Source organism: Microcaecilia unicolor, chromosome 2 (assembly GCF_901765095.1).
Source record: "Microcaecilia unicolor chromosome 2, aMicUni1.1, whole genome shotgun sequence".
Taxonomy (NCBI): Eukaryota; Metazoa; Chordata; class Amphibia; order Gymnophiona; family Siphonopidae; genus Microcaecilia; species Microcaecilia unicolor.
In genome coordinates, this window is record NC_044032.1 from 241,709,220 (window position 1) to 241,721,333 (window position 12,114).

Here is a 12,114-nt window from a genome sequence, read left to right on the forward strand (position 1 = left end):
TCTAATGTCTGTCCAACTCTTTGTCTGACTTTCTAAGTAAGACTGTAGTTGAAAAGGTCAGCATATGGTTTGAGTTAGCTGCAGTCCTGGCTAGGTGAAAGAGAAGTCAACTCTCTTCTCCTTGATTAATTATAGGTAAATGTAGGACTGGGCTTTCTGAAAGAAATAACAAACTATAGCTGTATGCTATTAAGTAAGACTGGCCCTTGACCCCTTAATGAATGCCAGAGTTCAGTTAGCAGTTAGTATGAAGTTGACTAGGAATATGAGAATGTCCCTTCGCCCCTCAATGAACCTAAGTTAATCATAATGAAAATGTAAGAGACTGGTGCCATATTGTCTAATCTGAGGGGCCCCAGGTCATAGGTCAGTTTAGGACATCTCAAACCTATGTAACTGATATTTTGAACATATGTATAGAGATGATTGGTTGAGACAGGTAATTAATCTATTCTTTACCATCTGGAGAGTAAGGGGGGCTAGGAGGGAGATAGAACGGTATATAGGTGGGAGCAGAAGCAGCTTACGTCAGAAGGAACAGACAGAAGAAGGAGAGCTGAAGGAAGACAGACAGCAGAAGAAGAGAAGCAGCTGAGACAGAAGCCATAACATCCAGAGAGCTGAGAGAGAGAGAAGAGAGCTAGAACTGATGTCCTACTTTGTTTGCTGGCAAATAAAGAAGATTTCTCCCTCATTCTGGTGTGTGCTGTTTGACTCCTGAAGTACCACAGATTCTGCTAACAATAGGGGTAATTCATGCATCAATTCCTGCAACACACCTACCATCCAACTCCTGTACACGCTCTCTCACCTCCCTCCCCCATGCATTCAGCTCATCCTACAGTCTACTATGCCCACATATATTAAAAATATATACACCCAGGACTTACACTTCTGTACGTACACACAACCTTCTCAGAGCATTCCCAAACTATCTCCTCCACAAATTCAATCACTCTCTATATAGGAGAAAACACATCAATGTCACACTAAGAGACATATTTTCAAAGCACTTAGCCTTCCAAAGTTCCATAGGTTTCTATGGAACTTTGGAAGGCTAAGTGCTTTGAAAATATGCCTCTAAGGGTGCATTTGCAGCTTGTTTAAAATCATGATCTGGTTCTCCGCGTTAAAGACTAAACACAGGACGTGGTAGCCTAAATCTGTCAAAATTCCAGTCTCCTGAAAACAAGGTAAAAAAAAAAGTATTAAAAACAAACAACACACACTACTTTCAGGGGGGAATAGATTTATCTTTGCAAGTGTGCAAACCCGGATTAGGACGCTACATTTTGAAGGTGTTAAACAGGAGCCCAATTCCACTTGCTACGCTTTATGATCTCTGGAGAGAAAATCTGCTCCCCAGCCTCACCTATGGGCACCACCAACATTTTAAATTTGCCCTGAAGAAATCGGAGTCAGGGGGGAAATAGGTAGAAACCAGAACTAATTCGTGCGTAAAAGGTCAGCTGCTGCTACCTGCTCTACCCGAGGGGGAACTAGGCACGTCCTAAACAAAAGTTACAGCACCCAAAGCCTCCACGCCCTTCCTGGTTTCGCTTTGTCGGTGGCCATGTCGCTCCCAGTCCCACGTTGCATTGCATCGCTTTGATCCCGGCTGGGCCTGGTACTTCCTGACTTTTTTTTCCCAGGGTCACACCTGCGGCAGGAGGAGACTGATCGGCCCGCCCGGACTCCTCCCCTCCCAGCACGCAAGGAAAAGGGCTGCTGCCTAGGGTCGGGATTCTTTTTTTATTTGTAATAAATATATTTTTCTACTATCGTGTATGGACTAGTTACTTCTTTGGCATCAGAGAAAGAGAGATCTGGCAGCTGAAGGTGAGCACAAGAGTGGCGCGTTCTCTGTAGTTCTGAGTGACTTCCTCGTATCTTCTTTAGTCCCTTTTCTCTCTGGGCAAAACCTCCCCAAACCTCTCGCCTATATGGTAAATGTTTTAAAAACAATGTAAATAACTTGGAACCCTGAGTTGATCGCCGTCTTTATCGAGCTTTTTAGCACTGATCTCTTTCTTTCCACGCATTTAAGGCCAGATGAGGGAGGAAGGAAGGGTCTTGTGAGTCTGAGCCCCACAGTGCTGCCCTTTTGCCGGCAAGGGTCGCTAAGGTGTTACCTTCAGAGAGCCCAAGGTCCCTTGTTGTGGAAAAGAAACACAGGCCAGCTCCGGGGGGGGGGGGGGGGGGGGGGGCTGAGTGATCTCCCCTAATACTGAGCTAGCTCTTTCATTGTATCGGGGGTGGGGTGGGGCAGCTTTATGGTGTTTGACACCACCCTCACTCACTTTGGCGCCTGTGCTTTGCACTACACATACACTAATTTTTAAGTTCTTGTTATCAACAGAAATCAAACAAAATAAAACATGGAAAAGAAAATAAGATGATACCTTTTTTATTGGACATAACTAAATACATTTCTTGATTAGTTTTCGAAGGTTGCCCTTGCTCAGATCGAAAATAAGCAAATGTGGTAGCAGATAGTATATATGAGAGAAACATCAAAGCATTACTTTGACAGTCCGACAGAGTGGGAGGGTGGGGGTATGCATGGGGACATCAAAGCATTTAATTGATATTCTAACAGAATGGGTGTTGGTAGGTGAGAGGAGGGTAATAAACAGAGAAATACAGCTTTATGTTTTATAATGAGTTAGAAAACCCAGATCCTTATTAAGTCCTGTTTGTTGGGTGTCAAAATATTCAATCATTCTTATTTCAAAGGTCTTACGTTCCTGTATTGTTTTAAAATTACCTTTCAGTATTCTTACTGTGAAATCACTGGTGCAGTGTTCTGGTCTTGTGAAGTGTTGGCCCACAGGGGTGGGGGCTTGACTGGCACCGGCTATTTTCATGTGATGTCTGTGCAGATTGAATCTTGTCTTAAGCATCTGGCCTGTTTCTCCAATATAGCATCCTTTGTTACATTTCTTACACTGAATGATATATACCACATTGGAAGATGAGCATGTAAAATAGTTCTTGTTAATATGCATGTTAGTTGCTTCCTGCTAATTTGGAACCTGGATTCAGTTTCCGCGCTATAAGACATGTGTAGCTACCATTCCCTACTTTGCAAACTGTATGTTATTTTATTATTTGTTTGTTACATTTGTTTTTCCCACCTCAATTTATTAATGTATTTGTTACATTTATCTTCTCCTTTCTACATCCCTGGGCCAACATTTTGATCACGTTGTGCTTAGGGCAACATGTTGCAATACAGCTTGTTTTGTTGCATATTTTTGGAGACAAGTCTGAGCATATAGTTTCTTAAGGCAAGCGCTTCAAATCCTGAGTCGAAGCATGACTGTGAATGTGGAGAGCTTTTCAGTAAGCAAGTAGGATTGGTCAGGCCTGGGGTGTGAATTTTCATGGCTGTGGTATGGGGGGGGGGGGGGGGAGTAAGTACATCACAGGCACTATTAGTGTAGGCTTGCAAGAATGAATGGTGCTGCTGAAATCTTTCCTTTGATGAGGAGGAATGCTCTAGAACAGTGGGGAAAAAGTGAAATCCCAGGGGACTTTCAGCGTTTATTGACAAACTTGGAAGACAACTTGCAAAAGGACAAATTTGCAGTAAAGTTGTAGAGTTTTAAAAGCAAGGTTTGAGGAGGTAGTACATAATTAATGCCACACTGGGAAAAGACCAAGGGTCCCTCGAGCCCAGCATCCTGTCGACGACAGCGGCCAATCCAGGCCAAGGGCACCTGGCGAGCTTCCCAAACGTACAAACATTCTATACATGTTATTCCTGGAATTGTGGATTTTTCCCAAGTCCATTTAGTAGTGGTTTATGGACTTGTCCTTTAGGAAACCTGCTAACCCCTTTTTAAACCCTGCCAAGCTAACCGCCTTCACCACGTTCTCCGGCAACAAATTCCAGAGTTTAATTATGCGTTGGGTGAAGAAAAGGTTTCTCTGATTTGTTTTAAATTTACTACACTGTAGTTTCATCGCATGCCCCCTAGTCCTAGTATTTTTGGAAAGCGTGATCAGACGCTTTACGTCCACCTGTTCCACTCCACGCATTATTTTACATGGCTCTATCATGTCTCCCCTCAGCCGTCTCTTCTCCAAACTGAAAAGCCCTAGCCCCCTTAGTTCAGTTGTCTCTGCATTTTTTTTTCCTAAAAGGTTTACATTGTCATGCTCTTTTGGAATAAAATTAGTGCACCTATTATGGTCACAGTTTTGCTCTCCTCAACCCCTCATCCATGTGTAAAAATCTCTTGCAGTTTTGTATCTGTGGCTGCAGGCTGTGCTGGTGCTGTAGCCGCATGGAATGCAAAAAATTGCTTCTGGCTCATTGTCTCCTCTCATATGTAGTGGCAAACCAGATGGGGTGTGTGGGTGCCAGGAGTAAGGCTTACCACATGTTCCCAGTTTTCAGGGATTGTCTCCAATTTCAGATCCATATCCCCAATTCCAGTTACGGGATAGAGATGTCATACTGCAATGCTGCAGAACAGAATGCCTGTCTCCTTTCCACCTCCCCACATGTAGTCCAGTGTCTGCCTCTCTCCCCCAGGTCACCCCCACCTCTCAAACCTTTGGTGGCTTCCTGTTGGATCCATTGTCAACATTAATAGGTAGATTATTAATAGGTTCAGTGATTTTTGGAGTTTGTGATCTTTTTTGTTTTTTGGAGGAGGAAAAGATTTATTTATCAGTATGTCCTTTTAGAATGTTCTTTTAGGTGATATGTAATGTTATGTCTGTATGTTGGATATTTTATGTTTACATTTAAGGATGTGATATGCTGTGAACCACCTACAATATAAGACAGAGCAGTATGTAAGCTGTGGTATAAATAAATACATAAATAAAAGCCTTTGTTCAAGCCAAGGAGGTTTGATTAACTGGAGCCAGTGTGATGTCAAAAGGCTGAAGCAACTTTACCCAAGGAGGTTTTAATTTTCCGCAATGCAGCTACTGCCATCTTGGTACACCCAAAACAATGTAATTGGATATGGCAACAAGCTCTGCGTATTGGCTTCAGGCCACATAATGGGCCAAGAACCCTCCTGCCCTCTTCTGTAATTAAATCTCCTTGGTTCAAGCACTCTGCCAGTTATTGCCAGGTCCCACCCCTCTCTGATATACATTTCCTGTTGGGGTGGGACACGGCAGAGACTGGCAGTCTGTTTGAGCTTAGACTCCATGGTGTGCTTCTTAAAAAAAAAAAAAAAAAAAAGACCTGAGTCCAACAGGAAGGGGGGAACACACAGAGATAGAAATACTGGACCAGAAGCGGAAAGCAGAAAGAGAGGCGGAGATGCTGGACTGGAAGGGGAGAGGTGAGGTGGTTGTTTTTTGAGGTTTGCCCAGAATCAGTCTGAAATTGCAGTTGCATTATGGTCTATATATGGCTGGATAGGAGAAAAAAAAACCTCAGAACTTTTGCAGAGATTGACATTAAGATATCTCAGCAGATTAGGCTGCATGTTTTGTTCATTGGTCATAAAATAAAATCCCAGATCCATTTTTGTGTGATCTTTCACGTGCTCTAGTTCCTACACATACTTTGTGTTTATAATAAATGTACTTTTAAACCTTCATTCCAGTTCTAAACTTTTCTATCCTATAAATATGAGCCGTGCTGGCTATAAAGACTGTTTCCATTTCAAAACGTTCTAATTATATAATCAACAGTAAGGGCCAGATTCTATATATGGTGCCTAAAAAATCTGCACAGTAAACACTTCCACCTAAGCATATTCTATAAGCTGTGCCTAGATTTAGGTGTGGTATATAGAATACGCTTAGTTCATATTCCAGCACCTAAAACTACACTCATCCCTTTAGTAATGAAAATGTGGCATAAAATCTTTGCGCGTAAATTTACACAAAGTGGGCCATATTCTATAACTATGCACGGAAATTTTGGAACATCCACAGAATTCCCATTTCCCCACCCATAGCCATGCCCCTTTTGAACTGCACACATTAGAATTTAGGTGCATACGCTACAGAATATTCTTAGGGATTTGTGCATGTAAATTCTAATTATTGCCGATTATTGCTCATTATTGGTTGTGCTATCAATTCAGATTATCTTGTTAAACCAATCAAGTTATGCACATAGTTACAGAATATGCTTAGGTGTCAACACGGATCTCTAGGCATGATACATAGAATCTGGGGGTAAGTGCAAAAACAGTTGACATGGAGCTAGTGTCACGACCACAGGGACGATGAGCCCTTGGACCGCAGCCTGAACTGCTGGCACAGGACAGGAGTCAGAGCAGGAACCAAGGCAGGACTAGACTAAGCAGGACAAGGCTAGGCACAGCTAGACAAGGCAAGACAGACAAGACAGGAACTGGATTCAGATGAGGCAAGGTAAGCAAGGCAACATGGCTAGAACTGAACCCAGACAGGAACAAGGTAAGACAAAGAAACAAGGCTAGAACTGGATTCAGATAAGGCAAAGCAAGGCAGGGCAAGAACTGGATCTGGACAGAACAAAACTACACAAGACGGAGCAAGGCTATAACTAGATGAGACAAGGCAAAAGGATTGGATCCAGACAGGGCAAGGAAAGCAAGGCAGCAGGGAGAGAACTGGACCCCAGACAGGACAAGGCAAGACAAGGAACTAGGCTAGAACTGGATTCAGATGGGCAAGGTAACAACCGGATCCAGATGGGACTGGACAAGGCAACAAGGAAGATAGACAAGGCTGGGATAAGACACTAGAGACAAAGCAAGGCCGGAAGGAAAGCAAGGACTAGGCAAGACAGCTAAACGGGTAGGTTCAAGAGTCCTGGGCAAGGCAAAGTCTGAGGGCAAGGCTGGAGCTTGGTAAGAACACGGAGATGAAGCAGGGCTGGAGCTTGGAAGGAACAAGTAGACAAGGCAGGGCTGGAGCTTGGCAAGAACTTGGAGACAAGGCAGGGCAAAACTGTGTCTGAGGCAAGGTCCAAGGCAAGTGTAGGAGCCAATTTTTCAAAATTATTAGGGGTGCTAAACTCAATGAAAATTATCCTTCCCTGGACACAGTGAAGGAGTTTGTTCAATATTGGGGGTGCTCAAGCACCCACAGAGTTGGCTTCTATGAAGGCAAGGTCAGGAAGCTAGGCAAGGCTGGAATCGGAGCAAGGCTGGAGACCTCGTTGCAAAGGCCCCCAGCAGAGTCCGGGATAGCCTTATGAACAGCACCACTGACAACATCACAAGGAGGTGTCCCCCAACAATTCCCACCACTGGAGCCACAAAAGAGAGCATTCAGCAGGACCAGCATCAGGCAGCACCATGCCGCTGGGGAACTGCCACCCAGAGGAGTGCTGGAGAGCAGTGTGGGATCAACCTCGACACCCTTCACAGTGTCAGGAAGTAAGTTTGGGTGCGAATTACGGCGGAAGCCGTGACAGTACCCAATCCTCAAAGGCCTCCTCCTCTTGGTCCTGGGCAGGGAGTCGCAGAAAATGGAGGAACCTCCAAAGGAACAGGACTAGTAGACTTCCAAGAAGAGTCTTTAAAAGCACCGACCCAAGAGGAAACAAAAGATGTCCTAGACCCCATCCCTTTGGTTCTTTAGGCACAGTGCAAGGAAAGCAGGACTAGACTGTAATCAAGGTCAAGGCAGGAACACCAACACCAGATGACTCATTGAGCTCAGGGACAGTGAGGTTTTGCTATTTTTCTTAACTGCCTTCTGGTGTTGAATAGTAGCTGATTGTGGGCCATGGGGAAGAGAGCATTGAAGATGCACACACTCCCCCCCTCCCCCGACCTGCATTGAGGAATAAGAGGATACCATTGGAGAAAGAGAGGAAATCTAGGAATAAAATGCTGGAGAGAGAGAAGGAGAAGGACTGGAAAAGAGGAGAGTATCGAGTAAATGGGACTGAAACAAAGAAAGGCAAAGTTCTGAAATAGCCACTGGTGAAGGAAGAGACAGAGCTGAAACTGGAAAAAAAAAAAAAAGGAGGAAGACACCAGAGAGAAAAACAGATGAGACCAGAGAGCAAGGAGAGTGAGAGATTCTGAACAATAAAACCAATCTAAGCCAGGGACATTGAAGGTTGGGTATCCTTTTTTTGTCTGATAACTTGTCTGCCTAAAATGTCTTGGAATGCGGTTCAAATGTTACATGTTGAACAACTGAGGGGAGTAAGAGGCAGAGGAGAGGAGGCCAAGTGAGGGGGGGGGGGGGGGTATGGTGACTGTTCAGCCTTTTTATCTCTTACTGATCCTGTTATTAAAAGGAGGACCAGTCGGGTTCTTAATCAATTCCAGACTAGGACCGACATCCTTGCATAGCTAATAGGGTTAGGAGGGTAATGGGTTGGGTTAATGCTATGGGATGGAGAGGGATGGGGGGCCTTCTTAGGCTTGAGGTCATAAGAACCAAGACCTTGAGCTAATGTTTGGTCTTTCTAGTTTGTCTGAACAGGTCTTTTGTGCAACGGGAGGGAGGGTGTTGACTTGGGAAGTTTTATATGCAAAAAATTGTTCCTCTTGTTTTTGGACTTATACACTTTATATTGATAATATTTCTTTAATAATAAAAGGACCAGTTTTTAGATAAAAAGACTGAATAGCCACCTTACCCTCCTCCTTCCCCTTCCTCGGCATCCTTTCCTCTGTCTCTTACTCCCCTCAAACCCCAGCATCCCCACTGCCTCTCCCAGAACTCACACTTAAGCTGTCTCCCCTTTTCATGCATGTCTCCCTGTTTCCCCATGCTGGAGACCACTAGTTTTCCTGTGCTGAGTCACTGAGTCAATGCATTTGAACATACTCATAGTAATTAGACACAGTGGCAGAATGGCTCCCACTGCTCCTCCTCAGGTCCCATGCAGCCTGAGATATGCGGCAGCGGAGTTGCCATCTTTGTTGCGTGTGTGGCTGCCCTCAATGGGGCTTGAGGGCAGCCAGACATGTGGAGAGGATGCTAACTCTGTTGCCACAGGGAGGATTCCAAGAGTTAGAGCTTTATTTCCACAGAGCCACATGCAGCTTACAAGAGGCCACTTCTATTAGTCTCTTTGCATCTTCCAAGAGAAGTTAGTACATGTGCAGTCTCTGCACAATGGCATTTGAGAGGAACTTGGCTGGTTCAGGATTTATATTTAAAAACAAAACAGCATGCCAAAACCTGTTTCCAAGCACAAAGACCTAAAGCACAGCTACTGGAAATGTTTTACTGTTCTGGGATCTTGCCAGGTACTTGTAACCTGGATTGGCCACTGTTGGAAACAAGATACTGGGCTTGATCGACCTTTGGTCTGTCCCATTATGGCAGCGCTTATGTTCTTGTGTTCTAACTGGATTTTGTCAGCTGATTTTGGCTTTTTCATTACATAATTCTCTTCTGTGCAGGGCATCGGCCAGCCTAAGACTTTTGTACTGGATCCTAAAGGTCACGCCTAACATTTACACACCTACAGCTGCAATAGCCATAGACCTGGGGTACCTGCAGCTGTGTAAAGGCAGCAAGGATGCACATAACTTACAATATTTGGTAAGTCATGTGCATAAGTGTGAGCCTCAGCCCATGTAATCACCCCCTTGCATTTACACACTAAGGGGCCCTTTTATTAAAGGGTTGCCATGTGGCAACCTGGAATTACTGTTGGCCCAATGCGGCCAGCAGCGGTAGTTTTGCATCGTGTGCGCACCATTTTTGGCGCTATGGAAAATAAAATCCATAATTTCTAGCATGCTGCTAACCCAACGGTAATTGGTGCTGCCTGGATACTGCCGGATTACCATGGGAGCCTTTATTGCCACCTCAATGGGTGGTGGTAAGTGCTCACCCCCCCCCCCCCCGCATGGCCATGCGGTAAGAATAATCTTACCGCATGGCCATGTCATTTTTTTAGGGGCTTTTTACCTGCTGTGGTAAAAAGGGCGCTAGTGCGCCGCAAAATGGCTCCTGCTGCTACCACAGGGCTCTTTTTACCGAAGCTTGGTAAAAGGACCCCTAAATTCGCTGTTGCAGAATAGTGCTTAGGTGCCCTGCTGGCACTTTTGTGGGTAAGCATTGGTGTATTCTAAACATTTACACACGCCAAAGGGCTCGCTTCTGGAACTGCCAGTTAAACCTTTTTGTGTAAAGCAGCTTAAAGAACGTACTTCTAAGATAGAAAGGATTAGTAGATTTATCATTTTTATGGTGGAAAGTTGCCCTGGGGGCTGCCCTGCCCTGTCTGGGTGTTCCAGATTTGCAAACTAAAAATCTGGTAACTTTAGCCAGTGGGCAAGTCTCACAGGGCACAGCTAAGCTCAGTCTAAACTGAGTCATCCTGTGCCTATTAATTGTGCTTTATACTGATACTGTAGTAACTTTAAAATAGCTCTCTTAATACTGTAAAATATGGGAAGAATTAATGTATAAAGAAGTCAAATGTTACCCTGTTGGTAAGGTTATGAAAGATGTCTGTTTATTCACCTTTGGTACTGCAATTTTCATAGTAGCATTGACAAAGCAAGGTTGTTAACAAATCCCATCACATGTAATAAATAGGGGGGGAGGGGGGGAAAAGAAAATAATTGACGATTATGAGAAAGTTGGAGGACTGTTTATGTATCAAGGCGTTTGTATAGATATCAAGAATAATATATCCTGACTTTATTGCCAATAAAACAGATTTAAACATAAAATAGCTCTCTTTAATGCTAACCTATGACTTTGGTGCTCATTTCAAAGCGGAAGACAGGGCTACTAGATTTTTCCTTAATTATAAACAAGTTGGCACGCTTCTATAGCTAAAAATCTACCTCAACTGCTTCTATATCTTTTTTTTTTTTTTTAATTATGAGTTTCAGTTCTGGGGTCTCATAATTTGCACAGTCTTAAGCCTTGTGATTTCTGTGTAAGATCTGGGAGTAGGTAGCAAGGTAAATGACAGCATATGGTTGGGCCATGGTGGTTTTGGGTAGCGTGCAGTTTGTCCTGCTAACAGCCTCTGTGTCATGTGATCCTCCCAATCGACCAATTGGGTATCCCTGACATTCCAATAGGGCAATTCTCCCTTGTGAACAGTCCTTGTGATAGTGGAAATAGTGAAGTGCGAGCAGCTTTCAAAGACCTTGATGTACTAAGGTGTGGACAGGTTCACAAATGTGGCATGCATACTGCATTTCTGAGAAATAGCATATGCTTCTTGGCAATTGTATATGTGCCATTTTTCTTTTGAAACCACTTTCAAATTTCATGTAGAATTGTACATACTGAAACAGACCGAAGGTCCATCAAGCCCAGAATCCTGTTTCCAACTGTGGCCAATCTAGGTCACAAGTACCTGGCAAGATCCCAAAACAGTACCATACATTTTATGCTGCTTATCCTAGAAATAAGCAGTGGATTTTCCTCAAGTCCGTTTTAATAATGGCTTATGGACTTTTCTTTTAAGAAGCTATCCAAACCTTTTTTAAACCTTGCTAAGCTAACTGCTTTTACTACATTCTCTGGCAATGAATTCCAGAGTTTAATTACATGTTGAGTGAAGAAATATTTTAAACGATTCATTTTAAATTTATATTGCATGCCCCCCTAGTCCTAGTATTTTTGGAACTAGTAAACCTGTGATTCACGTCTATCCATTCCACTCATTATTTTTAGACCTCTATCATATCTCCCCTCAGCCGTCTCTTCTCCAAGCTGTAGAGCCCTAGCCACTTTAGCCTTCCTCATAGGGAAGTTGTCCCATCCCCTCTATCATTTTCATCGCCCTTCTCTGTACCTTTTCTAATTCCGCCATATCTTTGTTGAGATGCAGTAGCCAAAACTGCACACAATATTCGAGGTGCAGTTGCACCATGGAGCTATACAAAGGCATTCTAACATCCTCATTTTTGTTTTCCATTCCTTTCCTAATAATACCTAACATTCTATTTACTTTCTTAGCCGCCGCCGCACACTGAGCAGAGGGTTTCAATGTATCAACAGTGACTTCTAGATCCTTTTCCTTGTTGGTGACTCCTAACGTGGAGTCTTGCATTACTTTGCTGTAGTTCGGGTTGCTCTTTCCCACATGCATCACTTTGCACTTGCTCACATTAAACATCATCTGCCATTTGGATGCCCAGTCTCCCAATCTCGTAATGTCCTCTTCTAGTTTTTCGCAATCCTCTTGTGATTTAACAAACT

General features: G+C 43.7%; 1 protein-coding gene across 1 annotated transcript in view; it reads left to right on the top strand.

Annotated features, from left to right (window-relative positions):
- Window positions 1-1,642: 1,642 nt before the first annotated feature.
- LOC115463388 (tight junction protein ZO-2-like) overlaps window positions 1,643-12,114 on the top strand; it is a 143,094-nt gene continuing 132,622 nt past the window's right edge. Inside the window, exon 1 of the mRNA XM_030193846.1 lies at window positions 1,643-1,839. The gene's annotated coding sequence lies outside the window, so the exon portion shown is untranslated. The remainder of the gene's footprint in view (window positions 1,840-12,114) is intronic.